Raw genomic sequence first — 25852 nt, 5'->3', positions numbered from 1 at the left:
TTTGTTTATTTTTTATTTGAATTAGGACAGTGCACTTTGATCAACAAATCAGCAATGAGCATCAGTGTAAATATGCTGGAATTAGCACAATAGCTAAATTTCATCCGTTGTCCTAAGGCAGGTATCATAAAACCCAAAATACAAATTACTTACAAACATAACAACATGCATACAGACAAATTACACAGAACAACAAAGACTAAGTTCACTAAACAGCGATCACACAGACGTTAAAAGGCCACTATGAACAGACATCCAATGAGAAAATTATTTACATAGGGGTACATCGCTGGTTTGATTTCAGCCATTGTTTAAGGTTTTTTTTTTTTAAAGATTAATTGTCACAATTCCTAACTTGAGCTGGTAATGTATTCCATGACTGTGTGCCGCTGATAGACACCACCATTTGGCTAAATTAGTTCTGCACCATTACATAACAGTCTCCTCTGGTTAATGCTCTAGTTTGTACTTTAATGTTAGTTTTATTTTTGTATAAAGTCTCTTAATGGTGACAGGGCAAGCCCATTCTAAACTTTAAAAATGAGACGGACATCCAAAAACGTTTGATAACTGACAAAATCTAAAATATTATATTTAAAAAATATATTAAATAATATAAAATATTACAGTGATGAAATGTAATATGCATCAAGATTACATGACATGTTTCACTGCTGAGTTTTTACAGTGAAACAGCATCTCTCTCTCTCTCTCTCTCTCTCTCTCTCTCTCTCTCTCTCTCTCTCTCTCTCTCTCTCTCTAACAAACACATAAATTAAATATAACTTCTTATTTATTGATTGATTTCTCATTATTCTTGAAAATGATTCTGTGTTTCATAGTGATTAAAGACTGCAGTAAGTTTTTATTTAAAAAGTTCCTGCTGAACTGATCTGTGTGACCAGAACCGAGTGTGTGAAGAGTGTGTTATTGTGTCTCTGTAGGTTGTGTTATTGTGAAATTGTGATATATCAGATGAAGGCTCTGCTGCTCTGAGTTCAGCTCTGAGATCAAACTCCTCACACCTGAGAGAACTGTATCTTACTTGTGATATTGTACACTGTTATTGCATCATGTATTGTGTTCTTTCCTTTAGGTTGAATAAATGTGGTCCAATTGAGGAAAGTTGTGCAGGTTTGGCCTCAGTGCTCATCTCTGAATCCTCCAATCTGAGGAAACTGGATCTGTCTGAGAATAAACTCAGTGATTCCGGAGTGAAGAGTCTCTCTGCTGTACTAGAGAATCCTCACTGTAAACTGGAGACACTGAGGTAAGATCATCTCTCTGAGAGTCACATGACCTGATCCTCAGTAAGACACATTCTCTAATAGTGAGACTGAAGCAGAGGTTTTAGTTTCAGCATCGAATATCATGAGGAGGCACCATCATTACAGGTGATAATGATTACAGGACACACTTTAGTTTAACATGTCCAGATGTGTAAATAATGTTCAATCTTTTATAGAGGTGCCATCATTTTTGTCTAGATCAGTTTCATTATTTTGTTTTTTAAATGCTTCTCTTGAACCACAATTCAAAAGTTATGTCTGATTTTCGTTACTTAATTTTCACAGAGGTAGGAAGTAACGGAGTAAAAATACTTCGTTACTGTACTTAAGAACATTTTTCTGGTATCATTACTTTACTCCACTATTTATTTTTCGGACAACTTTTTTACTTTTACTCATTACATTTTTACACAAATATCTGTACTTTTTACTTCTTACATTTTCCAAACGGACTCGTTACTTTTAGTATTATTCCTTCTCATTGGACGCTGTTTCCAGCCTATCATCCTATCATCGTGTGGCTTTTTCCCCATGTGACTGGTGTACTGTATTATTTACTGGCTATCAGACATAGACTAAGGATAGCGGAGCTAACAATGAGCAGCGCCTACAAAAGGAATGGCTAATGTTCATTCAGAGGGAGTCACCGATGTTAAAATAACTAACAACGAGGACATTCCTGAACACACATGGCCATATATGAGGGAGATGTTTGTAATAATCGGCGTCAAAAAGGATTCCTGGCGAATGCGTTGTGAATTGTCACCCAGGGGGGGTTCTAGCCCTTTATTAGGGTGGCTTCAGCCCCCTGTCTGTAATCTCAGCCACCCTAAAACTACAAGGATCATTTTTACTTTCATAAATAAACAATAAAAATTACGAGGAAAATCATTTCATTTCAGTCCACATTGATGTATTTTCCTGAGCTGATCACAGTATTCAGTGTGTGTAGTTATAAACAGATCAGGGCTGAGTTTCCTAAAATCCTCACAGCACAAAGATCATTGTTTAATGGTAGAGCGAGCATCACTTTGAACACTCTCTCTCCCACTTACAGTGATCTTAACTTAGAAATTTAATAAACTAAGCCATGATTGTTCTTGTAAATTGGATTAAATTGAATGTAACACACACATACACACACACACACACAATCAGGTATATTGTGTGTAAATATTAAATTATTTAACCACCGTTTATTAAAAGTACCATGTGAACTTTAATGCAAGTCAAACTGAACTTAACATTTCTGACAGAAAGTCTGATTTTCTTTGTACTCGTGTGTTTATGTTGATCATCTGTAATGTTTTATGTGTTCCTGACACAGCTCATTTACATGTAGTGACACACACACACAAACTCCACAGTATAGTCCCGATATAAAAGTGTAGTAATCCATTCAATTTATATAAACTGAGAGAGTGAAGAGTGTGTCATTGTGTCTCTGCAGGTTGTGTTATTGTGAAATCTCAGATGAAGGCTGTGTTGCTCTGAGTTCAGCTCTGATATCAAACCTCTCACACCTGAGAGAACTGGATCTGACTGGGAATAACTTCAGACACACAGGAGTGATTCAGTACTTAAGTCATAAACTACAGAATTTAAGGTGATTTACAAGTATTTCAGATAAACAAATATCACATACACAAATATATAAAAGTTTATAATTTTTTTAGTCAAGAAAAAGTTTTAGTAACCTGCTCATATTTCTATAAACAGCATCTGGTTCATATTCAGTGAGTTACTTTTTTTTCTTGTTTACTTTTAGGTGGTGAAGAAGTTTTATCTGAACCAGTCTGGCTGTTTTCCTCTGATCTCATCAACAAGGAGTTTTCACAAACAGAACTGTGGCTCACTCAGTGTGTGTTATTTTTCACCCCATTCTGTGTAAAATATACAGACTGTTGTGTGTAAAAATCACAGCTAATCTGGAGTCAAAAACTATGACACGGTTAAAGTCACAGAGATCGGACATTTTCTTTATTCTGATGTGAACATTAACTCTGTTGTGTGTTCTTTGTGTGATGTTTTTTCTGCAGATCTGATTCCTGTGAACTTTTACTGTTCGTGCTGAGGTTTAGTTATAAATCCTTGGATTTTTTTTTTCCATTTTATTTTATTTTTTAGTTGGAAATAGTTTTACACCACTTCTGATGTCTTGTAACACACATACCAACACTTTCTCTCATCACATAGGTTTTTTCTTCATAGGTTTTATATTCAACACACATGTCATTTGAACTGTCTTTAATTAAGCTCTAGATACAGCATCCAATACTTGTACAATATATTTCAGTAAATAGATTAATAAAGTATCTACCTACCTAATATAACATCACAAAACAAGCTTTTCTCTAGTGAATGCATGCAAAATAAGTTCCACCCAAAGCTTGTTGCTAAATGTTTTTGCGACTGTTGTTATGATCTAGTGTGTAGGCTCTGAAATGTTCCATAGCAGGAAAGTCTTACCACTTTGGTGTTTAAACAGTATTTATCTCACACATTTAATTCAAAGATAGTTTATTAATGCGAACAGCGAGTCACTGAACAATATTAATCTAGACACAGAGAAAACCACATACATTAGACCTGATCTATTTCATATCCTGTGTAGTTTACTAATAAACTAAATATAAAATAAATATATATTTACTAAATATAAAATTATTTTAATATTCATTGGAATCACCTGCTTTATAAAGGAGAAAATAATTGCAAAAATAAAATGTGGAAAAATTAGTCTATATGGTGTTTGATAAAGTTAAGGAGCTGAGATTCACATCCACATGCACTAACAAACTAACCTGGTATTGAGAGAGATTCTGGAGTAAGTTAGATGAGGTGATGGAGAGTATTCCCAGATGAGAGAGAGTATAGAGCTAAAATAGTAGAGTAGAGGGAAAAAAAACGGATTAAAAGGAAGTGCAGCACAGAGTGAAGAGGGACATAAAAAAGGGCAAACCGAAAGCATACGATGAGTTGTATGACAGCTTAAATATAAGGAAAGGTGAGAAGGACTTGTACAGACTAGCCAGGCAGAAAGAAGAAAAGGTGCGAGAAGAATGTGCACAGAAGATGGAAGGAATATTTTGAGGAGCTGATGAATGAGGAAATGAGAGGGAAAGACGGGAGGAACAGGTGAATATTGTAGAGCAGGAAACAGCAAAGATTAAGAATTTTTTATAGACAAATATTTTCCTCATCGGTTTATTATTACAGAGAAACTAGAAGCAAACTTTAATACCTTATTGTTGGATTACGCTTCAAGATCAAGTTCAAGTTTTGCTTTATTGTCAAATCTTCACATGTACAGTACATACATACAGAGAATTTGAAATTACATTACTCTCAGTCTCAAGGTGCATACAGATAATACTAACAATAGAATAATTAAATAAAGCAGCGCAAGGTACAGTATATGGCAAATAAAGTGCAAATGAGCAGACCAATGCTGCACAAAGTGACTGGTGGGTGTCATCATATGTTAGGGGGAGGGGGGAGTGGAAGGACTTGGGGATGTGGGATCTGGAGGGGTTGGGTGGGTTCATAGATCTGTGGTGCCTGGGGCAGAAAAGGGAAGGGGGGCAAGTTTGGGAGCGAGTTCAGCTTCAGTCTGATGAATGAAGCTGTCAATCTGGTGATTGACACCAGATTGACTCCGCAGTCTCCTCCCTGATGGCAGCAGACTGAAGAAGCTGTGTGTTGGGTGGGTGGGATCACCTGCAATGCAGAGGGCTTTGCGGGTGAGACGGGTCTCATAAATGTCCTGCAGGGAGGGGAGAGAGATACGTGAATCAAACACCTAAAGACACCGAACTGATGACACGCAATCGCAGTTAGAACAAAACTAAGTTTAAATGCCCTGGACCTTTAAATTCACTAACTCAACTTTCTACAGGATTTTCTCACGTTATTTCGTTTTTAAACGCTGAAAACGTGCGAAACGAAAGACAGTTGGGTTTAAAAAACATTTCATCAAAAACATCAAATGTGGAATATAATCTCACAAGTGTTACCTTTATTTGTGTACCAGAAGTTTTCAAATACACCTTGTAGTTTTTGAGCTATACTCATTTAAAATAGAGCATGTTATTTAAAAAAAAAAAAAAAAACAGGCAGAAAAATAGGCCTAGGGTGGAAAAGGGTGTAATTTAATTATAGATTATTAAATTGGTACAATACAATTTTTATATTTATCAACATTGTTATTGTTGTAAGAATCTATTAAACTGTTTCAAATGCAATCCAGATTTAAACATGATCTTATGGTTTGATAGTCTATCAATCTTTTAGCTCAACAACCGTTAAATAACATAAAGATATTATAACAGAAGGCTGTGGAGTGTAGTTATCTAGACTATTCTATATTATATCTTCTTCTGAATACATTTTTAAAATATATTTTACTCTCCCTCTGTGTCCAGTTGTAGAAACTAATCTTATGGTCAGTGTGATGTATTTGAATTAAGTTATTACTGTTTGTTACCACTAGAGGGCGCACTCGGTTGTATGTGTTACTATGCTGCTAATATAGCGGTTAGAAGTTACCGCAAACTGTTTTCACGTGTTTTTTGTTTTAATAAGTGATAAATATTAGTGCTTTATCGGTATATTGATACACAAATATTACAAACAGCGTTTTTCTACATCTTTAAAGCTGCCTCTGGTTTGCTCCTACAGTCACACGGTGAAGCGCCGTGTCGCGAGGACAGAGTTGGGCGATACCACTTTATGCGCGCGCGGGGGGGGGGGGGGGTGTTTATCTGATTAATTATCCCACAATCGATTAGTAACATGACAAATTAAAAAAAAAAAAAAACATCTACTCTCATCTACTCCTTTGAGCTCACTGATTGGGTTTGACTGGGTTACATCACCAAACCCAGAGCTATAAAAAATCTTTCTTTTCTAATAGTGAACTATGGATCACTCTAATCCTGACCACCTTGCAGATCTCCACAATTAAAAAAGAGGTAAGCATTTATTTTATTCATGAGATGAACATTGAGAATATAAAGACTTTATGTATGGCTGTGGGAGGGACAAACTCTCTTCTCTATAAGTCACAATGAAACTAACTAACAATGAATGCAGTACTGAGTTCATGGCATTTTCCTTGCCTCAGTGATACACAGGCAGGTCAAGAAGGTGCAGAATTTAAGCTACATCTCCCTGAGCTACATCTCATCTTCTCTAGGTCCTACGAAGGAGAACCTACAAAGCACCTACAAGTTCATTTGCATCAGAGCAGAGGATGAATGGCAGCCTGCCCTATTATGCCCCCGGGGCTTTACAAGTATGACGTCTTAATCTGCAGCAACTCCCTAAAAACACATGCTTGCCATTTCCTTCAGCTCCTCCTATAGAATGGTTTCTGCGTCAAGCTTGAGTTCATGTTACAGTTTTTGTTGTATCTTGTGAAATAATTCTTCCATTGTTCATGAAGAATGCTCAGTACCCTGCTCAGCCCACTTTGCACCTTAACTAGGAAAACCTAGGACAGGTTTATATGAACAGCTGTTGCACAAGAGGCATTTGGGGAGACAGAAAGCCTGACAGACAGGATGTGGAACATTCTAATATTATTTTCGGTCAAGGCTTTAGCACTACTATTGGTTCATTATGTTGGCTTTGTAGAAGCCAACATTCTGTTTTCCTGTTTAAGCTTAGACAAAAATGTATAAAAGTTAATGCTGCCTAGGGCTTTCGAGCCACATGCACCAAATACGGATATGTTGTAGACCCTGGTCTGAAGTTTGTTGCTATTACTTTTCTAAGCGATCCGAGTATCGGTACTACCGGTACCGGGTCTCAAAATGGCCTTTTCCCCCATAGACTCCCATTATAAAATTTGGAGGTTTATAACTCGGCAAGCTTTTGAACTATCTACACCAAACTCGGCCAGCTCCTTTAGAGTGATACTCTGAACAAAGGCTTAAATTGGTGTATCGACTGGCCTTTTGGTTGTCCAGCATCCCCGCCCCAATATATGCAAAATCAAAAAACTTTTTACAACATGGACATGTGACATATCAAAACATTCAGCCCAATGTGGGGAACTTCCTCACGGGTATTCTGATGACGTCACGTGACGTCACGTGAAAATAAAACATTTTGCACAACATGGGCATGTGACATATCAAAACACTGAGCCCAAAGATGGGAACTTCCTCAGTATTCAGATGACATCACATGCTTATCTCCACTTGCCTCCAAATGTTTTGACATCCTATCTTTCTGTCCACTTGCCTCCAAAAGTAACACTGACCCTTATGTCCACTCGCCTCCAACAAGCACTGGCTTTCGCCAATACTTGCCTCGTCAAAGCCAACATCAACGTTTGTTGCGACGAACTTTACAAATCTAGTTTTTCCTAAATTAGAAGCATGCAGAGTATATAATTAATTTATTACACTCTTGAGCGGTGTTCGAAATTTAAAAGTTAGGCACCTAGGATTTTCTCAGGTTCATCATAGACTTTGCTCCATTTTCACCCAATTATATTTTTGCACCAGTTTGGATTTTGTCAGAAACATTTTCCCCCTATAAATGATACCTAGTGAACAGCACAATTGGCATGTATCATCTTCAGACTAACCTGGATAAAAGTTATCAAAATAATTTTTAATAATCCAACCCATTTGCCTTTAGAGAGCCAACGGATCTGACGGTGAAGCTCAGAAACAGGACGGGAGGCTGCCAAAATCAAATAATTACGCAGGTTGAATCAGGTGTGGCTCCTGCTTGACTGGTATGAAAACCTGTACCCACACCCATGGTCAAAACACACACACAAATCATGAGTGAATCTTTGAATTACACTTGAATCCCTTTGCTTACAGATATCACTGTGCTTTCCTGGAATTGCTTAGGAAACAAAAGTATTTTCATATGTCTCTTTTTAACTGTAATACTACATCAGTATTATCTATGTGTTGCTCTGCAGTGAAACTCAGATGAAGAGATCAGACTCAAGACCCGGCCTTGCTTCCATGAAGAGTGAAGAGTCTATGGCGTTACCACTGGGATTTAAAGAGATGAGAGAACCCACACTGGAATGGTAACACATTTGCATGTAACTTGAATTATATAATATAATATTGTTAACCATTTTAATCACTTAACTAATTTTAGGTGTTAAACTTTATTATGCTGTTATACATATTGTGTATTATAAATGGGTTTTTAGAATATTATAAAGATACATTTATTGTTCCTTTTATTATAAAGACCTTCACATTCGTTTAGTCATGGGGCAACAGTGCAATACAAACGACTATACAATTACAGATCAAGAGAGTTAGGTAAACATCAGAATGCAGAAAATATGAACTCTGTTACTTAGAAGGTTTTACTGTTGATATCTTGGACTTTTCATGCTGTAAATTAAAAACAAATAGCATCCAGTGAGAGCAGTTTTTTGGGTAGAAATGTCTGTTTGATGAGAGAGTCTAGAGTTGAAGGATATGGCTAATCAAACCACATCAGCACCTATACAAAATATACATGAATGATATTTAATCAGTTTAATTTTCAGTGTCCTACAGCAAGCAAGAGAGAAAACTGGACCGAAAGTCACTGATACAGGGTAAGATCAAACTCAGCATGACAATGATATGTTCATTAATATTAAAAGCATCTGGTTACTTCCTCATGAGGATTTCTACAGATGATGAGTTTAACAAACACAGACATGGAATTCAAGAAGAATTACAGACATTGTGCTTGATATCTCACCACGTCTGTTACCATTTTACAGATGTAATGATGTAACTACTGAACCTCATCTTCAGGAGAGATACAGATTAAATCTGTTAAAGAAGTTTCAGCAAATAAACGAGGTGATAATAAAACAGGGAAACCCATCACTCAATGAGATCTACACAGAGCTCTACATCACAGAAGGAGACAGTGGAGAAGTCAGTAATGAACATGAGGTGAGGCAGATCGAGGCAGCATCCAGAAGAGCAGCAACAGAGGAAACACCGATCAAATGTAATGACATCTTTAAGCCTTTACCTGAAGAAGACAAACCCATCAGGAGCGTTCTGACAAAGGGAGTCGCTGGCATTGGAAAAACAGTCTCTGTGCAGAAATTCATTCTAGACTGGGCTGAAGGGAAAACAAATCAGGATGTTCAACTCATATTTCCACTTCCTTTCAGAGAGCTCAATCTGATGAAGGATCAAACACTGAGTCTGATGGAGCTTCTTCATTTCTATTTTAAGGAGATAAAAGAAACAAACATTTCCAGCCTGCACAAAGTTCTGTTTATTTTTGATGGTTTGGATGAGTGTCGTTTCCCTCTGAACTTCCAGAACACAGCGAGAGTGAGTGATGTAACTGAATCAGCATCAGTGGATGTGCTGCTGATTAATCTGATCAAAGGGAATCTACTTCCTTCTGCTCTCATCTGGATCACCTCCAGACCTGCAGCAGCTGATCAAATCCCCTCTGAGTGTGTTGATCGAGTCACAGAGGTACGAGGGTTCAATGACCCACAGAAGGAGGAATATTTCAGGAAGAGGATCAGAGATCAGAGCCTGAGCAACAGAATCATCACACACTTAAAATCATTAAGAAGCCTCTACATCATGTGTCACATCCCAGTCTTCTGCTGGATTTCAGCCACTGTTCTAGAGAGTCTGTTGGGTAAAGCAGAGAATGGAGAGATCCCCGAGACTCTGACTCAAATGTACACACACTTCCTCATCATTCAGACAAACATCATCAAGAAAAAGTACACAGAGAGCAGAGAGACAGATAAAGAAATGGTCCTGAAACTGAGTAAACTGGCTTTTCAGCAGCTGATGAAAGGCAACCTGATCTTCTATGAGGAAGACCTGATGGAGTGTGGCATCGATGTGACAGAAGCATCAGTGTATTCAGGTGTGTGTACACAGATCTTCAGAGAGGAGTTTGGGCTTCACCAGAGTAAAGTGTACTGCTTTGTTCATCTGAGCATTCAGGAGCACCTCGCAGCTCTGTATGTGCACCTGAAATTCATAAATCAAAAGAAAAATGTTTTTAAAAAGCCAATATTTCCTTTTTTCTGGCTAAAATTTAAACTCTCAGATGTACACAAGTGTGCAGTAGTTCAGGCTTTACAGAGTAAAAATGGACATCTGGATCTTTTCCTTCGCTTTCTTCTGGGTCTCTCACTGAAGTCCAATCAGAACCTCTTACAAACTCAAAATATAGTGACAAAGACAAAAAGTATCTCCCGCAGTAATCAGGACACAGTTCATTTCATCAAGGAGAAGATCAGAGAGAATCCCTCCACAGAGAAATCCATCAGTCTGTTCCACTGTCTAAATGAACTGGAAGATCATTCTCTAGTTAAGGAAATCCAATGTTACCTACAGTCTGGAAATTTACAGCATATTGAACTTTCTCCTTCTCAATGGTCAGCTGTGGTGTTTGTGTTACTGACATCAGGGCAGGAACAGGATGTGTTTGTCCTGAATAAATATATTAACAAACACTGTACATCAGAGGATGTTCTTCTGAAGCTCCTGCCTGTGGTTGCAGCCTCCAGAAAAGCTGAGTAAGTAATAATAAATAAACTCTTACAACATTCTTGTAGTATGAACATGCAAGAAACAAGAACTTACAGAGCTTAAAAGATAACATAAGAGAAGTATATTTACTATGTAGTCAACATTAGTTGGCACAGTGCTGACATTGTAAACTTTTTCCATAAATCTGACATTAATGTCATCAATACCATATCATTATTATATACAGTTTTTTTTATAATAACACAGTTTTAAATGTATTTGTGTTTAGCCACGTGATCTGTAAATGAAGAACCCAGTTACTGTCAATGAGCTGTTGCTATAGAAACAATAATTATTAGAACACGTTCATTAATATAAAGTTGTGATTTTAGCTGCACTACAGTCAGAGCTGCTGTTATAGAATTAATCAAGAGGTCTGATCAGAATCTAAAATCAGTAGTTCTGTGGTATAAATGTCTCTCATCTACATTTAGTAAACACACATTACACAACAAACACATCACAGTACTGTATGTTGCACCACTTGTTTAACATGTTTGCACAATACTTTAAGAATCGTGAGAACATTTGATACTGTACACCATTATTGCGTCATGTATATTGTTCTTTCCTTTAGGTTGAATAATTGTGGTCTAAATGAGAAAAGTTGTGCAGGTTTGGCCTCAGTGCTCAGCTCTGAATCCTCCAATCTGAGGGAACTGAATCTGTCTGGGAATAAACTCAGTGATTCCGGAGTGAAGAGTCTCTCTGCTGTACTAGAGAATCCTCACTGTAAACTGGAGACACTGAGGTAAGATCATCTCTCTGAGGAGTCACATGACCTGATCCTCAGTAAGACACATTCTCTAATAGTGAGACTGAAGCAGAGGTTTTAGTTTCAGCATCGAATATCATGAGGAGGCACCATCATTACAGGTGATAGTGATTACAGGACACACTTTAGTTTAACATGTCCAGATGTGTAAATAATGTTCAATCTTTTATAGAGGTGCCATCATTTTTGTCTAGATCAGTTTCATTATTTTGTTTTTTAAATGCTTCTCTTGAACCACAATTCAAAAGTTATGTCTGATTTTCGTTACTTAATTTTCACAGAGGTGGGAAGTAACGGAGTAAAAATACTTCGTTACTGTACTTAAGTACATTTTTCTGGTATCATTACTTTACTCCACTATTTATTTTTCGGACAACTTTTTACTTTTACTCATTAAATTTTTACACAAATATCTGTACTTTTTACTTCTTACATTTTCCAAACAGACTCGTTACTTTTAGTATTATTTCTTCTCATTGGATGCTGTTTCCAGCCTATCATCCTATCATTGTGTGGCTTTTTCCCCATGTGACTGGTGTACTGTATTATTTACTGGCTATCAGACATAGACTAAGGATAGCGGAGCTAACAATGAGCAGCGCCTACAAAAGGAATGGCTAATGTTCATTCAGAGGGAGTCACCGATGTTAAAGTAACTAACAACGAGGACCTTCCTGAACACACATATATGAGGGAGATGTTTGTAATAATCGGCATCAAAAAGGATTCCTGGCGAATGCGTTGCGAATTGTGTCACCCAGGGGCGGTTCTAGCCCTGTTTTAGGGTGGCTTCAGCCCCCTGTCTGTAATCTCAGCCACCCTAAAACTATAAGGATCATTTTTACTTTCATAAATAAACAATAAAAATTACGTTAAAATGCAGGACATGTCGTCGATGGGAAAGAAAATTATTTATCAGTTTGATCCAAGAGCAATTTTTTTTTACTTTGCTTTACTTTTTACTTTGCTTCTTCAGCTGTCTGCTTTATTTGAACGGAGAAGCACAGGTACGCGCAGCGTGCACGCGCAGTCAGAGCTGGAGGCGTTTATCTATAACGTTAATCGGCGAAAAGACGCAAAGACGGCAACCAAAAGCAGTGAAATTTCACTATTCTTATTACCAGAGTTGTCATATAATATATAATATAGAACTCTTCTTGTTTTAAATTCTCACTGAGGGTTAAACCCCCTAAAGATGAAACCCTAGAACTGCCCCCGGTGTCAACCCAAAAAACAGGAAGTGCTTAATTTAATTAACATTAATTTTGTCATTTGTAAAACATCACAATAATTTTGAGTTGTTTTCAAGGACAGAGCTGGAATCTCCCTACAGTTTGGGACATGGCCTTGGTGATACACTTGGTATACATTATATTTCCGAAAGTATTGGGTCACCTGACCTTTCCTGCTATATGTGGTTGTTTTCTGATCTCATCCCTACTGAACACCTTTGGGATTAATGTGAACGCTGACTCCATCCTACCTCACCTACATCAGTGCCTGCCTTTCGTAACACTCTCGTGGCTGATGAACACAAATATCAATCAGCACACTCCAAAATGAAATATACACACACACACATTTATATACACACATTATATAAATATATATATATATATTTATATATATATATATATATATATATATATATATATGTGTATATATATATGTATATGTATATAATGTGTGTATATGTATATGTGTGTATATATGTGTGTAATATATATATATATATATATATATATATATATATATATATATATATATATATATATATATATATATATATATATATATATATATATATAAAACATGATGTCCAGTTACCAGCATGACACTAAACAGGTAGTAGTATCGGTGACTTTTTACTTAAGTACATGTCAGAGCCCATACTTCTTTACTTTAACTTGAGTAAAAGAGTGAAAGAGTGTAGTCACTACTTTTACTTTTACTGGAGTCTTTTAAAAACTGAGTATCTGTACTTCTACTTGAGTAAAGGATGTGTGTACTTTTGCCACCTCTGAATTTTCAGTAATTTCTTTATTCATATTAATTTAGTTTATAATTTTTAATTATTTACATTTTATTATTATATTTTTTATTACATTTTATTATTATATTTTTTTTTCAAAGAAAACCTGAGTGAGAAGGCAAAACAAATTTAGTTTATTTCTTATAGGACTCAAGTTAATAAAATAACATTATGAATGATGTTTCTTTTCATGACACAATCATCATGTTATCAACATAACATAACAAAAATGAAAATAAGAAATAATCCTGTTCAAATCATTTAGTTCTTAATATCATGTATTGCCTCCTTCAGCATCAATGATGGCATGCAGTCTTTTGTGATAATTGTACATAAATTTAATTCTCTCAAGTGGTAGAGCTGCCCATTCTTAATTTTAAAATGCATTATTTGATTTGTCTTGCACAAACTACATTTGTGATCTCTATCAATCTATATATACAGTTAGGGCCATATTTATTTGGATACTGACACAAGTTTTTTTATTTTAGCTTTTTACCAAAACATATTTAAAATACAGGTACATATTTAAAATGGACTTAAAGTGCAGACTCTACTGTAATGGTATTTACATCAAAATTGGAAGAAGTGTTTAGGAATTACAGCTCCTTAATATGTAGCTACCTCTTTTTTAAGGGACCAAAAGTATTCGGACTTCCTCAGAAGCTATTTCATGGGCTGCATGGGCTTCCCATTATCAGTTGAGGCTTAGAACAGCTCATGAACCAAAGCACAGCACATCCTCTGTAAAACATGGTGGAGGCAGTGTGATGGCATGGGCATGTATGGCTTCCAATGGCACTGGGTCACTAAGGTTTGTTAATGATGTAACAGAAGCAGCTGGATGAATTCTAAAGTGTACAGGGATATACTGTCTGCTCAGATTCAGCCAAATGCTGCAAAGTTGATTGGACGGCGCTTCACAGTCAAGGCGAGAGCAAGACGAGTTTCTCAAAGTAGAAATATGCTCATTATTTCACTTTAGTTGAGAATAAAGACAAAAACCTTTTACTCAAATGTAAGCTGTGTCTTTCTGGTTCGAAGGTCCTGTCTACTGCGATAAACAGCAACTCCAATCTGTCAAAGCACCTCCAGAAACCGCGCAGGAATCAAGCGCGTCTACCCTGGGGTTATTAGTCGAGCCTGACACTTATCAGCCAAGCAAAAAAGAGGCTACACAATAGCCAATCAGAAAATAGCAATTTTGGCGAAAGATTTAACCCAAAAACCAATGAAAAAAAGGGGGGGGGGTGCCTGTCTTCAAAACTTGAGAGCCGAAGAGGACTCAATTAGACATTGAACATTTTATATAACCTTCAACCCAGCGTCTTTTTTATTAAGGTTAGTTCAAACTGTTCAAAATATTTTTGTTTGCCTGCAGAAATAAAATTTTGTTTACTCGGTAACAGTTCATTGATTTCATAAATGCAACACACTACAGATTTTTCTAAACTTTACATAAAGGTAAAAAACGATATATGCAGCGTTACCTTCATTTTAGATGTCAAATGGGTTTTGTGGCTCCCTGTGTTTTTTTTTTCAGTGGGAAACGGGTCCAAATGGCTCTTTGAGTGTTTAAGGTTGCCGACCCCTGGTATAGACCAAAGGACATTAATGGGAACATTAAAGAATGTTCTTTAAAAAAGTAACTACTTTTAACAGTAATGCATTACTTTTTGGTGTAAGTAATCAACAAAGTAATTGAGTTACTTTTTGAATGAAGTAACTAGTTACCATTTCTTAGTAACTAGCACAACACAGGTGTGCGTATGTATGTATAATATTCTTGATATTCTAGTCTGCTTGAATGAATCCTGGTATTCTAGACTGTGTGTCCTGAACTGGGAGGGTGATGAGTGTGTCATTGTGTCTCTGCAGGTTGTGGTATTGTGGTGTCTCAGATGAAGGCTGTGCTGCTCTGACTTCAGCTCTGAGATCAAACCCCTCACACCTGAGAGAACTGGATCTGTCTGTGAATCAACTCAGAGACTCAGGAGTGAAGAGTCTCTCTGCTGTACTGGAGAATCCTCACTGTAAACTGGAGACACTGAGGTAAGATCATCCCTGATCCTCAGTAAGACACACTCTCTAAAAGTTTCACTGCAAACTGACTAACCTTGTTTCTTATTATCTGGGAGTATATGGGAATCACAGCAGTAGTACAGGTTTGTATCATAATATGCTAGTTTTGGCAGGTTGAGGTTCTAAAATAGTCACTCACTCTCATCTCACTCACTCATTTTCTACCGCTTATCCGAACTTCTCGGGTCACGGGGAGCCTGTGCCTATCTCGGGCGTCATCGGGCATCGAGGCAGGATGCATCCTGGACGGAGTGCCAACCCATCACAGGGCACACACACTCTCATACTACAGACAATTTTCCAGAGATGCCAATCAACCTACCATGCATGTCTTTGGACCGGGGGAGGAAACCGGAGTACCCGGAGGAAACCCCCGAGACACGGGGAGAACATGCAAACTCCACACACACAAGGCGGAGGCGGGAATCGAACCCCGACCCTGGAGGTGTGAGGCGAATGTGCTAACCACTAAGCCACCATGCCCCCCCCCCCCCAAAATAGTCAGTAAAAAGTAAATAAAAGACAATGGTTATATTATAGTTGGTCATTTATTTATTGAAAATGATCTAGTACTACATATGTTAGTGATATATATATCTCAAGGATTAGCAGTTAATTTAAAGATTTAAATTAGATTCTGGTCAACAGGGATCGATTACTCCTACTGCCTATCCATTCTCTACACTGCCTATCCCACTCGGATTGTCAAGTCAAGTCAAGAAGCTTTTATTGTCATTTCAACCATATATAGCTGTTGCAGTACACAGTGAAATGAGACAACGTTTCTCCAGGATCAAGGTGCTACATAAAACAAAGACAGGGCTAAGGACATGTAAGTAGTCTTAGCCACATAAAGTGCAACTGTGCAACCTGGTGCAAACAGTGTAGGACAAGACAAACAAGACAGTACGCTGGTGCGTTTGGCTCTTGATGCTTCCGGTGTCGTTCTCTTTTGGCTGTATTGTGTTTTCTTTCTACAAATGCCCACACTCTTGGATTTTTGCCATAATCTTTTGGATTGCTCTCGCTTTATTGATTCATGTAGCTGCTCTGCAACTACAATATTCTGCGATTGAACTCTTCCAGCTACACCCCTACTCCACTGAGCCAACACCTTCTCTCTACCTCCATCAATACATTCTCGGCCGACCGTATCAGATAATATTTTAATCAAGGCTCACGTCAGAGTATAAGAACATTCTGGACTTCAGTCCCTCGTTCAAGAAAAAAAACTTAACTGGACTGTAAACCATGGTGCGCTAGCTAAGCTAGCTAGCTTTTCTAGCTCTGTGCCTGGTAAGAACTGCCTCCAATTTGAGCTGTTCAACACACGCTCACTCTCCATTAAAGGCTGTCTGATCCAGGATCTTGTGGATGATCGGATTGACGACTTCTGCTTAGTCAAGATCTGGCAGCCACAAAACCACTGACTCACACTCTAGGGGGGAGTTTTGCAAGTGACAATGTCCATGTACACTACCTTCGGCGGTTCTCCACCAACAATATTGGCTGCTGTTTATCGACTACTGAAATATTGTAACGCATTCTTAAATTATCTTTCTGCATTTTGAACTTCTCTGTGTACACTTTCCACATGAGGCTCTATGTGAATTTTATGGGGCTATTACCAATCTGCAGAATGTTCACCCCGCCGTTAATCATTGCCAGAGATTTGAAATTCCATCAGTATGTGGACTTTGCAACGAGAGGAGAATACACGCTGGATCTTACTTACACAATCATTTCTGGCACGTATAGTGCAGAGCACCGCCCACACCTTGGTTACCCAGACCACATCTCTGATGTAATTCCATCATACAGACCACTTGTCAGACGCTCTAAACCGGTTCTTAAGCAGGTTTAGACCAGCAGGTGAAAACCTGGCCAGCAGGAGACACCTCTGCCCTTAAGAAATGCACTGACTGGAGTATCTTTAGGGAGGCTGCAACCAACGGCGATTCTATCAACTTGGTGGAGTACACGGCATTTGTGATCAGCTACTTTGGCAAGTGCATTGATGACGTGACCGTCTCCACGATCATCACCGCATGCTCCAACCAGAAGATGTGGATGACTGGTAAAATGCGTGCAGTACTGAAGTCTAGACCTAGTCTTCAGAGAAGGGGCCAGGGCGGTCCGAAGAACAGTAATGGCCAAATTGTCCTGAGCCATCACAGGCCATTTCGTAGACAGCGGAGACACCCGGCTAATGCGGCAGGGCATACATATGATGCCTCCCTCACAGACACGCTGAACAATTACTACGCTCGGTTTGAGGTGCAGAACAACGTAGCAGCAAGGAAGACCATCAATCCCGAAAACAATCAGGTGCTCTATCTATCCATGGCTGACATGAGGAGAACTCTATTAACCCATGGAAGGTTGCTGGACCTGAAAACATTCTTGGCAGGGTGCTCAGGGAATGTGCAGAACAGCTAGTGGATGTCTTCACTGACATCTTCAATATTTCCCTGAACAGCATTGTTGTTCTTAAGTGCCTCAGGACAACCATCATTGTCCCTGTGCCAAAGAAGTCTACAGTGTCCTGCCTCAATTACTTTCATCCTGTTGCACTTACACCCATTGTAATTAAGTGCTTTGAGAGCTCGTTATAAGGCACATCACAGGACCCCCTGCAGTGTCGTGTATCATCCAAACAGCTTCATGGACAATGCCATTGCCACAGCACTTCATTTATTCCTCACCCACCTGGACAATAAAGACACTTGCGTACAAATGCTGTTTATAGGCTTTAGTTCAGCATTCAATGCAATCATCCCTCAAGCACCTGATGAGAAGCTGAGCCTGCTGGGACTGAACACCTCCCTCTGCAACTGGATACTGGATTTCCTGACTGGGAGACTTCAGTCAGTCCGGATCGGGAACAAGATCTCCAGCACCAAAACAATGAGCACTGAAGCCCCTCAAGGCTGCATGCTCAGCCCACTGCTGTTCACCTTGCTGACTCACGACTGTGTAGAAATGAACAGATTGAACCATATCATCATGCTCGCCGATGACACAACCGTGGAGGGTCTCATCAGAGAGGAGGTGAAACAGCTAAATGCCTGGTGTTGATAAAACCAAATAGATGGTTGTTGACTTCAGGAGAACACAGAGCGACCACTCTCCACTGAACATCGAAAGGTCCTATGTAGAGATCTTCAAGAGCATTAAATCTGTTGGTGTTAATCCAGTGGAGATCTTCACCTGGTCACTCAACACCTCTTAACCCTCCTGCTGTCTGGAAAACTGTACCAAAGTATTTGGTCCCTCACAGCCAGACTGTATAACTAATAAGACTAATAAATAACTGAAGTGAACTGTACCGAGCACAATACACACATATGCCCCAACTTTATGGACTCCAATGACCTACACTAAATGCACACTCTTCCAAAATACATCCATGTCTACAGCATCACCCATATCAATGTTTAAATGCTGTTTTGCGAACTGTATTTGCTCTTTGCACATGTTGTTTTGCACATTTCAGTCGATTGCTCTTTGGCACAACACATTATAATACCTCATATAACTGCTGCTAGTAGATTAGGTGTTCATTCTGGGATACTGCACATGCAATATAGAACATACAGTATGTACACTGGTCGGTGCTGATTTTGTGTAATGTCTTTTGTGTAATGTCTTGTAATTTTTGTTAGCACTGTATTTTTTTGTTTTTGTTTTTTGTCTTGCACTGTTTGCACCAGGTTCCACAAATGCACTTTATGTGCCTAGGACCAACTTACTTAAGTTCTTAGCTCTTTCTTTGTTTTATGTAGCACCATGGTCCTGGAGAAACGTTGTCTTATTTCACTGTGTACTACAACAGCTATATATGGTTAAAATGACAATAAAAGCTTCTTGACTTGAATTGACCTGAAATATACTTTAGAAAAAGCGTTCACAAACATTCAAGCTTCACTCTGTCTGTCTGTCTTTATTTTAGCTGTATTTTTAGTTTTTTTTTTTTAATAACTAGATTTTTTGGTGCTATACAGATTGCACAACAGGGATTGAATCACATTCTACAAGCGTTAAATAAAGATTAATGAAAAAGTTCCTGTTGAATTGATCTGTGCGTCCCGAACTGAGAGAGTGAAGTGTGTGTCATTGTCTCTCTGCAGGTTGTGTGATTGTGGTGTCTCATATGAGGGATGTGCCGCTCTGACTTCAGCTCTGAGATCAAACTCCTCACACCTGAGAGAACTGGATCTGTCTGGGAATAACCTCAAAGACTCCAGAAAAGGACCAGTGAAGAGCCTCTCTGCTGTACTAGAGAATCCTCACTGTAAACTGGAGACACTGAGGTAAGCTCATCTCTCTGAGAGTCACATGACCTGATCCTCAGTTAGACACATTCTTTAATTGTTTCCCTGCACACTGATCATGATTCATTATTATCTGGGAGTATCTGTAAATCACAGAATAATGTGCTAGTTTTGGAAGGTTGAGGTTGTAAAAATATGGTAGAATTTTTTGGCTGATTTTTAAAAGATGTCAGATTTTGCTGTAAATCAAATAATCTGAATTAAATGAAAACAATTTCTAAAGGTTCTGGCTAATAGAACCTTTAAAAGTCGACCTATCTACAAAATACAGAGCCATTTCTGTTTTTTTGTTTTTTTTTACTGAAGCCCAGTGTAAGAAAATAAAATGATGAGGGTGAAGATCTTAATAAAGAAGTTTATTCCAGCATAAAAATGAAAAAATACATGAAGTACTTTTGGTTCTGGGTGCATACAATCTGTAATTTCCTATGGTCCCATCCACCCAGCCCCCCATACCCACCCCCCATTGATGCTTTGGCCCTGAAGCATCACATCACTTCCTTTACGCAGATTACACCTCCTGTCTTGGGCAGATGCCCAGTGGCGGTGAAGCTTTGTCTAGGTTGTCCCCCTTCGGCCCTCAGAGAATTTACCCATCATCGAACCCTTACCTCATGCACACAGGTTATATCTCCATTACATAAGGCAAACTTATCACAGGTTTTCTTCTTAAAATGTGGTTCTATGTAAAATATTTCTTGGGTTGGAGCAGAGACATTCAGATAACATCACACCCAATGGAAACATCATACTGTGCATTGATTATCAACATTATCTGCAATGTGACTTCTCAATATGGAACACATACAGAACTGTATTTTAGTTTTGTGGCAGAGCTTGTGAACTGATTCTCTGCATGGTCTCACCCAGTGATTAAACCATGGGCCCTCATGTGGGTAATTCTTTACCATGACAGGGCACATCCTGACGAAAATGCATTTTGTTTTTCTGACTGTGCCAAATTTGTTGAGTGGCTTGGTGAAGAATTACAGGCGAGGAGTTACACTTGAGCTCCTTACTCAGTCTGTTTACTGTATCCTGTAACTAGTTTAAATCAGTTTTGGGGCCTGTTCTCTTAAGGGGAAATGTGCATTCCCTTGAAATATGTCCTTCTTACCACATAACACACCAGGAGGTTATCAGGGTATTATCTTTCCTTTTCTCCAGCAAAATAGACAGACACCAACAAAATACATGAAGTGCCTTTGATCAGAGTCAAGAAGAACCCAGGGCAAATCCTGCTCAAGCATTTTATACTGTTTTTCAACTTTGTAGATTAAATGGGGTTTTACTTTAAATGTGTATTGAGTGTAAGAACTCAGTGTGCTTTAACTCTCTACATTTGATTATATTGTTTTCTGGTAAATTACCTCTCCAATCAACCTTGTTATCATTGCTGTCTACCGCCCTCCTGGTCCCCTAGAAGACTTCCTGGAAGAAATGGACTCACTGCTTAGTGCTTTCCCTTCCGATAGCTCCGCCCTGACAGTGCTTGGTGACTTCAACCTCCCCTCTGACAAGCTACATTCTTCTTCCCTCCTGTCTCTTCTCGACTCATTCACCCTCACACTCAACAGCTACATCCCCACACACAAAGGAGGCAATGTCCTGGACCTGGTTTTCACCCGTCCTTCTCCAGCTACAGACGTGACTGCTACCCCTCTACACGTGTCTGATCATCACCTGGTATCCTTCACCATCACTCTACCTATCCTACCTAAAACTACCTCTCACGCCCTCGCTCTTACCCGCCGCAACCTTCACTCTGACTCCCCTTCATCTGTAGCTTCTGGCACTCTTTCTTCCCTTCCTGATCCTGAGTCTTTTTCCTCACTACCCTTGGACTCAGCCACAGATACTTTCCTCTCATATCTTTCCTCAACTATGGACTTCCTCTGCCCTATGTTCACTAAACCCAAGAAAACTTCTTGTTCTGCTCCTTGGCTTTCAGATGTGCTGCGCAACAATCGAAGAGAGCTAAGATCATCAGAGAGAAAGTGGAAGAAATCACAACTTGATGCAGATCTTGATTTTTACCGAACACTTCTTGTCAAGTTCTCCTCAGATGTGACTTCTGCCAAGACTTCCTTCTACAAGGAAAAGCTTGAAGCTTCCTCACATGACCCTCGGAAATTCCACAACATCATCTCTTCTCTGCTCAACCCCCCGGCTCCACCTTCTTTATCCTCCCTGACTGCAGAAGACGTCGCTTCTTTCTACCAGGAGAAGATTGAGGAAATCTGCCGGACCTTCACTTCAGCCCCGCCTGCACTTACATCTCAGAGTATGGATTCCCCTACACCTTCGTTGTCACATTTCTCAACTGTGGCAGCAGAAGAAATTTTACAACTCATCCAGTCTTGCAATCCTACCACCTGCCCATTGGATCCACTCCCTACCACTATGCTCCAGACCATCTCGCAAGACCTTTTGCCCTTCATTTCCACTATCGTCAATAGATCCATAGCATCTGGTCAGGTACCAACTACTTTCAAGAGAGCAAGGGTTATTCCCATCCTAAAGAAACCTGCTCTGAATCCATCAGACATCAGTAACTACAGACCGGTATCACTTCTCTCGTTTCTTTCAAAAATTCTTGAACGCATTGTCTATAATCAACTGTCTGTCTATCTCTCATAGAACAACCTCCAAGATCCCAACCAGTCTGGCTTTAAAGCAGCTCACTCTACAGAGACAGCCCTTTTGGATGTCTCTGAGAAGCTACATGCTGCTAGATCAGCCAAACTGTCATCCATCCTTATCCTCCTTGACCTTTCAGCAGCGTTTGATACGGTCAACCACAAGACTCTCTTATCCACCCTCAAGAGTCTTGGGATTTGCAGATCAGCTTGGGAATGGTTTGCTCCCTACCTGGAAGGATGCTCATATCAGGTAACATGGAGGGGAGTGACATCTGCTCCAGGCAGACTCTCCACTGGCGTCCCACAGGGCTCAGTACTTGGTCCTCTTCTTTTCTTCCTGTATACTCACTCTCTTGGGGAAGTTATTTCATCACATGGGTTCTCTTACCACTGCTATGCTGATGATACACAACTTATCTTCTTTTTCCCAACCTCAGATGCCACAGCTTCTGACCGGATCTCAGCATGTCTGGCAGAAATTTCATCATGGATGACTGCTCATCAGTTAAAGCTCAATCCTAGCAAAACTGAGCTGCTGTTCATCCCAGGTGATTCATCCCCAGGTCATGATCTTGCTATATCCTTGCACAACGATCTGATCTCCCCTTCAGCCACAGCTCGCAACCTTGGGGTAACCATGGACAATCAACTGTCCTTTTCCTCTCATGTTGCTAATGTGACTCGCTCATGTCGGTTTCTCCTCTACAACATTAGAAGGATTCGGCCATTTTTGTCCACACAGACTGCTCAAGTACTTGTTCAGTCTCTTGTCATTTCTAGACTGGATTACTGCAATGCACTGCTGGCAGGTCTACCTATGAACGCAATCCGTCCTCTGCAAATGATCCAAAATGCAGCTGCCCGGCTTGTTTTCAACCTGCCAAAGTTCTCGCATACCCCCCCCGCTGCTGCGATCCCTCCACTGGCTTCCAGTAGCTGCACACATCTGATTCAAAACACTGATGCTGGCCTACAAAGCCAAAAATGGACTAGCTCCCTCTTACCTCAAAGCCGGCATCATTCCTTGCACTGCACCCCGCAACCTCCGATCTACCAGCACTGCTCGACTGGTTCCACAATCTCTCTGGGTAAGAGGCAAGTATACTACAAGACTCTTCTTTGTTCTGGCACCAAGGTGGTGGTATGAACTTCCCCTAGAGGTCCGGACAGCTGAGTCACTGGCTATTTTCAAGCGGTGATTGAAGACCTACTTATTTAGGAAACACTTCAACTAGCACTTCTTTCCTTATCTTTTGCATTAAAAAAAAAATCCTTTGACACTTTTTCATTGTAACTTTGAACAAAAGTTTTAAACTCATGGTATCTTAAGTATGTAACCTAGTAAACCAGAATTAATGTATTCAATGTTAGAGATTTAAGCACTTATGTACGTCGCTCTGGATAAGTGCGTCTGCCAAATGCTGTAAATGTAATGTAATGTAAATGTAAGAACTGAGTGTCTCCAAAATGACTGGGTCACACATTGTCGTCTAGCCGGATTTCTTTAAATGTTAATCATGGTTATATCAGTGATGGTCACTGATGTCCTGCTGCCAATCCCATATTAACAATAAAATCTAGGTTATTCATTGAGAGTTTGAAACATATTACCTTATGATACTTAAGCCTTTTTGGAATGAGCTCTTTCTGATGTGTATCTTGGAGTGAAATCTGGGTGCACACTATCTGTCATTTCTTACACCACAAAGGTCATGTTGTTTTATTTTTATAACTTTAACCTACCAAAAGTTGGTTTTATAACAATTTAGATAAAATAACAGCTTTTTTCTCATGCTGAAATGCACAATTGGTTCATTTTTGTTTTTATTGTAATCATCAACTTGTAACACTCACAGATATGAAATATTGGATAATATTTTCTCATTTGTTTAATTTTGGTGCTATACAATTTATACAACAATTATAGATTCACACATGTTTAGGACTGTGATGTCATAATGAAGGTGTTAAATAGTGATTAAAGACTGCAGTGACTCTTTGAAGATAAGTTATAAACTGATCTGTGTCCTGAACTGAGAGAATAGTGTGTCAAAGAGTGTGTCATTGTCTCTCTGCAGGTTGTGTAATTGTTGTGTCTCAGATGAAGGCTGTGCTGCTCTGACTTCAGCTCTGAGATCAAACCCCTCACACCTGAGAAAACTGGATATGTCTGGAAATTATCTCAGAGACTCAGGAGTGAAGAGTCTCTCTGCTGTACTGGAGAATCCTCACTGTAAACTGGAGACACTGAGGTAAGGCCATCTCTCTGAGAGTCACTGCCCACTGATTAATCTGATTCCTTATTATCTGGGAGTATCTGGAAATCACAGTTTTGGAAGGTTGAGGTTGCAAAAAATGTCAGATTCAGAATTCATGTGTCAGAAGTCACATAATCGAAATTAAATAAAAAACATTTCTGAAATTTCAGGCAAATGGAAAATTTCAATAAAAACAGTCTAGACCTATTGTAACATCATGACCTGCAATGCCCCTTCCAAAAAGCCTTAGGGAATCTTCACCCAAGTTTTGACTGGTTTTCTTCTGTTTTGCTTGTTTTCTTGATTACATATTTGGACAACGATTTTGGATTTGTTTGCTTGTGGATTTCTGATTGAATTTTCATATTCTCCTTAAAATTCCTCTTATGGATTACTGAAGTACATCTATAGTGGTGTTTGAAAGTTTACAAATAATTTTCTTTATTTCGACAGTAATATGTACTAAAGCATTAACAGATTTTTACACAAGTCCTAAAAGTAGACAGTAGCAAGGATTAGCAGGTAATTTGAAGGTGAAATTAGATTCAGGTCTTTTCAGTTACTGGGATAAAAATGAGGTGAGAGTGACCAACCTGAGATCTATTAAAAAATTTCACAAAACATATCTGTGGATGTTTATAATCATAGAAACTAATGAGATTTATGAAGACCTCAAAAAAAGTTGTTGATGCTTATCAGGATGGAAAAGATTGCATTAGCAACTGTAAATGGTTTGGACTTAACCAATCAAGAGCTAGACAGATTGTGGCCAAATGAGTACAAATATAAATGTATTACCTTTCTTAGAAGTGCATGACCATCAAAGATCACTCCAAGAGCAAGATGTGTAATAATCCACATGGTCACAATGGAACCCAGA

General features: G+C 38.9%; 2 pseudogenes; both read left to right on the top strand.

Moving 5' to 3' along the window:
* LOC113640023 overlaps positions 1 to 25852 on the top strand; it is a 105778-nt pseudogene that overhangs the window by 27943 nt on the left and 51983 nt on the right.
* LOC125140127 lies at positions 6212 to 10097 on the top strand (annotated as a pseudogene).

Source organism: Tachysurus fulvidraco, chromosome 24 (assembly GCF_022655615.1).
Source record: "Tachysurus fulvidraco isolate hzauxx_2018 chromosome 24, HZAU_PFXX_2.0, whole genome shotgun sequence".
NCBI classification, from domain to species: Eukaryota; Metazoa; Chordata; class Actinopteri; order Siluriformes; family Bagridae; genus Tachysurus; species Tachysurus fulvidraco.
The sequence above is the reverse complement of the archived record's forward strand: the minus strand, read 5'-3'. Positions and strand labels throughout refer to the sequence as shown.